Source organism: Acanthochromis polyacanthus, chromosome 19 (genome assembly GCF_021347895.1).
Source record: "Acanthochromis polyacanthus isolate Apoly-LR-REF ecotype Palm Island chromosome 19, KAUST_Apoly_ChrSc, whole genome shotgun sequence".
Classification (NCBI taxonomy): Eukaryota; Metazoa; Chordata; class Actinopteri; family Pomacentridae; genus Acanthochromis; species Acanthochromis polyacanthus.
The window spans coordinates 38,806-44,347 of NC_067131.1; the positions used below are offsets into that span (position 1 = coordinate 38,806).

At 41.9% G+C, this 5,542-nt stretch overlaps 1 long non-coding RNA gene across 1 annotated transcript; it reads right to left on the bottom strand.

The window, feature by feature from the left end:
• Positions 1 to 4,313: 4,313 nt before the first annotated feature.
• LOC127531089 (uncharacterized) lies at positions 4,314 to 5,134 on the bottom strand. Its single transcript, XR_007937983.1, has 2 exons — positions 4,905 to 5,134; positions 4,314 to 4,823 (listed from the first exon to the last, which is right to left on the bottom strand). It is a non-coding gene; the product is annotated as an uncharacterized LOC127531089 (long non-coding RNA).
• Positions 5,135 to 5,542: the final 408 nt, after the last annotated feature.

The window sequence follows — 5,542 nt, forward strand, 5'->3', positions numbered from 1 at the left end:
CCACAGTCAAAACAGAATGATGGGGGGTGGGCATGGGGGATTTCTGCTGCAGCCACACTGAAATCTATTGAAAATCATTTCAAAATATTGAAAATTAAAATAAATGAAAAGATTAGGTAATTACAGACAGCTGAGTGTAGTTGTCAGCTGAAACCCGATTCAGGTGATCTGTGTTTGGCCTCATCAGAAACCATAAAAAGGAGACACTCATAAAGGTTCTAGCCACAATGCATCTCAGAGACGACATCAGATGTAATGGATGGAAACGTGGCCAAATGCAGATGACAGGTTGTGAATGTTAGAGTATACATGTTTGTTGGTTTTTGAATTTTATTTCTTGATTTCTATTCTCCCCCTGAATTCTGTCAGAACATGGTGACCTCCTGTAGCATCAGTAGAGTAAAAAAGATCTGGACAGACAGCACCCACCCTGGCCAGCAACTGTTGAGCCTGCTGCTGTCAGGGAAGAAACTCAGATCCTTAACATGCAGGACAAAGAAACAGCTTTTTACCATGGTCCATCAGACTTCTGAACTCAAAACAATAACACACAAGGTCACTTTTAATGATGCTAATGCTGCTTACGTGCAATCTCCTTCCCATATTTGTTCTATTTGAGTGGTTTTATTTGATTTCATTTACCGTCCACACTGTATCTTGCCTCTTTTGCATATGTTGTAATTCTTACTGTCACCTACTTTAATATGTATATTTGATTTTTGTTGTTTAATATATCAATGCACCGTCCAGTGGCAGCTATTTATATTTTTATCATGCGCCCATGTATGATGACAATAAAGCTTTTCTATTCTATTCTATTCTATTCTATTCTATTCTATTCTATTTTAAACAAAGGTTGAGAGGGGTTATCTCAGTCGAACATACGTCACAGGAGTGTTGTGACAGTGCAGAAAGTGCAACTGTAGAAATGCTGTAGCATCACAATTTAAAAAAAAAATAATTCCATCACGTGACTTAGCTCCTTGTATTTTATTATATTTCCTGTATATGTTGCTTGACCAAAATTTAAATGAAAATCCTTCAAATTTTGCAGAATGATTCATCCTCACTCTCCATACCACACATTCTATGTGCTCATTTATCCCACATTAGCTGCAAATAAATTGTTTGTTCATATTATTTAATGTTGATTCATTCTTTCAAAGGCCCTGACAGTCTGTTTTCTCCTCCAGCTTCTTATGATGAGCAATGGGATCCAACACAGCACCAAACTTTCTAAATTAGCTGGAATGTCTTGGTTACTGTAAAGTGTCATGTAAAAGCCCGTACTCAAGCAGTGGCATGCGAGGATGTGGGCAACGTGAGCAAATAAAGGCAAAGTGAAAAAAAGAAAATGATACAGTGTATAATGCCATAGCATAAAGTAAAGCAACCACCATGTCATACTTACCACACTGGTGCTCTGAGTTTCTCTTTTGTTAATAAACAAAAAAGTCCAATAATTGCGCTACTGTGAATGAAATAAAATTAGAAATAAGCACATGTCACTACTACAAGCCTAAATATAGATTTAACTTGTGAACCAAACTGCAGTGACAGTTGCAGAACTGCTGCTTATATTCAAAGGCCTCATTAAATGGGAGCAAACCCACACAGTTTTGTGTTATCAACATTTTATGGGGGGGGGGGGGGGGGGGGGGGGGGGGGGGGAGAAAGGTTAAAAAAGTTAATATTTAAAATCAGTCTGCCATAAAATTATTTTATGATCAAATGCTCTTTATGATTTCAAACTATTGTATAACTGTGTGACTTTGAACTCATATAATCCAATGTACCCAGTAAATTTCCATGATAGAAACTTTGACCATGAAAATATAACACGTTGATCCTGCAAGCAGCCGGTTGAAACTGGCTGTGCAGAAACTGTAAATATCAGTGTAACTTGTTTATGTGCCTGCTTTAGAGTTTTTTAGGATTGCTAACACGCATTGGCCGAAACTGAAGTCACATGTTCAAAACTGTTAACACAGTCTGCAAAACAGAAGTCCATGTGGACCGAACTGTGAATCACTTTCCATTGCTTTCACACAAAACGCATTCAGTGACAACAGTCACCAAAATTCATGAACTCTTTTCTCAGTTTCTAGTTCATCCCCTGCAAAACACTGGACTTTTACAGCACATTTTTCAAATGCTAACACACAGTGTTCAAACCACAGTCAAAACAGAATGATGGGGGGGTGGGCATGGGGGATTTCTGCTGCAGCCACACTGAAATCTATTGAAAATCATTTCAAAATATTGAAAATTAAAATAAATGAAAAGATTAGGTAATTACAGACAGCTGAGTGTAGTTGTCAGCTGAAACCCGATTCAGGTGATCTGTGTTTGGCCTCATCAGAAACCATAAAAAGGAGACACTCATAAAGGTTCTAGCCACAATGCATCTCAGAGACGACATCAGATGTAATGGATGGAAACGTGGCCAAATGCAGATGACAGGTTGTGAATGTTAGAGTATACATGTTTGTTGGTTTTTGAATTTTATTTCTTGATTTCTATTCTCCCCCTGAATTCTGTCAGAACATGGTGACCTCCTGTAGCATCAGTAGAGTAAAAAAGATCTGGACAGACAGCACCCACCCTGGCCAGCAACTGTTGAGCCTGCTGCTGTCAGGGAAGAAACTCAGATCCTTAACATGCAGGACAAAGAAACAGCTTTTTACCATGGTCCATCAGACTTCTGAACTCAAAACAATAACACACAAGGTCACTTTTAATGATGCTAATGCTGCTTACGTGCAATCTCCTTCCCATATTTGTTCTATTTGAGTGGTTTTATTTGATTTCATTTACCGTCCACACTGTATCTTGCCTCTTTTGCATATGTTGTAATTCTTACTGTCACCTACTTTAATATGTATATTTGATTTTTGTTGTTTAATATATCAATGCACCGTCCAGTGGCAGCTATTTATATTTTTATCATGCGCCCATGTATGATGACAATAAAGCTTTTCTATTCTATTCTATTCTATTCTATTCTATTCTATTCTATTTTAAACAAAGGTTGAGAGGGGTTATCTCAGTCGAACATACGTCACAGGAGTGTTGTGACAGTGCAGAAAGTGCAACTGTAGAAATGCTGTAGCATCACAATTTAAAAAAAAAATAATTCCATCACGTGACTTAGCTCCTTGTATTTTATTATATTTCCTGTATATGTTGCTTGACCAAAATTTAAATGAAAATCCTTCAAATTTTGCAGAATGATTCATCCTCACTCTCCATACCACACATTCTATGTGCTCATTTATCCCACATTAGCTGCAAATAAATTGTTTGTTCATATTAAAGTACCTTGTCCAGAATAGAAATCAAGAAATAAAATTCAAAAACCAACAAACATGTATACTCTAACATTCACAACCTGTCAGGACAAGGTACGTTTTATCCGTTTGATTCCCGGCTGTAAAAGACACAAGCAGAAACAAAAAATCAAGCCGTTTTTTCGTTTTTTCGTTTTGAACAAAAAACAAAAAAAGAGGAAACGGTTGGTTTTTTCGTTTTTTCGTTTTCACCCCCAAAATGAAAATACGACTCCATATTTCGTTTCATTGGTGGGCGGGGTTTCAGAGCCCACCGGTGCACAATAAAGCTCCTGCCCATCACAATAAAGCTCCTGCGCTGGCAGGCATAGACAGACTGACTTTCATTGTATTGCCTGCCCCCACTGCACTTCCCCTAACTCTAAATCAAAGCAAGTCGTGTACACAGTAATGACAGTCATAACCAGTGGTGTAGTCTAGTTTTTCTAGTGGGTATACTCCAACCTCATAAACCAAAGCCAGGTCAGGTTCTCATATATGTGCGCGTGCACTCACACGTCCACACACACACGTCCACACACACACACACACACACACACACACACACACACACACACACACACACACACACACACACACACACACACACACAGCAGCTCCTTTATTTCAAACTACCAATTAGATACTTATAGACATTATAGCGTCAGCAGCTCCTCCTCCTGCCATCAGGTAGACCTGATGTTTCCTCTTCATCAGGTAGACCTGATGTTTCCTCTTCATCAGGTAGAGCTGATGTTTCCTCGTCATCAGGCTCCCTTTCCTAAACGTTAACCTTAGCTCCAGCTGTAGTGTTCCCTAAAGCGGCAGTATTCACAGGACAAGCAACAGGCTTATTAAAACACTGAAATAGTTTCATTTAGCTTTGCTTTCTTTTTCTCCACTGACTGATGTTGGGTCATTAAAAGATGTTGTCACGTGTTAGCTAGGCAGACCCGAGCCGAGAGCCACTATACCAGAACCGGAGAAGTTGAAAAAGGGTTTTATTGTACAGGGGTGGATATGGCTGGAGTGCAGAGACCGGGATGCAGGAACAGGGATGCTGGTGGAGGGAGGATGTGGCCGGGTGGGTCTGGGGACGGGGATCGGCGGTTGTCCAAGGTCCGGGCGGGACCGGAGCGTCGCAGATGGCTGTGGGGGATCCCTGGCGGCCAGACGTCAAAGGGCTCAGAGTTCGATGGAGGAGGAGGGGTTCGGAGGGAACGAGACGTAGCACTCTGACGATCCGGGGGGCCGAGGTGTTGGACTGGCCGGGCAGAGACGGCGTCTCGCAGGTGATGTTCCGGGAGGAGCTCCGGGAGGCAGGGAGCAGCCGGTTGACTGCTGCAGCTCCAGCGGCCGGGAAGGAAATGGGTCGGGGGTTCCAGGAGGGGGTCCGGGCGGAATGGGGGATCCGAGTGGGGAGGAGACTGGTGGCGAATGGGTTGGGGGGTTCAGGTGAGGGTTTCGGGTGGGTAAGTTCCCGGGCAGCTGGGTCTGGAAGAAGGCAGGAGAGAGATAAGCTAGAAAAACGTCAAATTTTCAACAAACTTTCTGGAGGCTAGAGAGTGAACTGACAGCAGTCTATTTCAACAATCTGGCAGGGTGTGGAGTGTTGAGCCGGTACTTATTGCTTGGTGAGTAATCAGGATGATTTCTTCCAGCTGCCCGGGACTCGTGGAGGAGGTTGATTACCTGAGTGGAGACGGCTGTGAAGCCGAACTCCACTCAGGTGCAGTGCTGTGAGGGAAAGCAGAGGAAAAGGAATGGATGGGAGACAGGAGGCAAGACAGGGAGGAAAAGGATAAGGGAGGGGTTTTGTTTGGGATGCCAGGTGGGGAGGGAATGAGGAGAGGACCCTGACAGTTGTAGACTCATGTCCCTCTTCTGCTAAGCCAGGGGTATTCAGCTAAAATTCAGAGAGGTCCAGTCAGCAAAGGTCCAGAACATCATAATGTCTAACTTGAGTTACTGTGATATATGCTGATGTAACCTGGTAGTTTTATTAGAGTCTGCCTGTTATCAAAAACTGACCGTCAAATAAATTCAGTACGGTTCAAAACATTTAGACATTTATTATTAAATAACTTATATATAACAGTATATCTTAAAATAAACTGCAGAACTTAAAAAGCATGACTGAACAACCTGAATCAACTTCTATACATCACCAATTATGTAGGAGTTCAGGCATCCCACGTGATGCTACTCAGCCA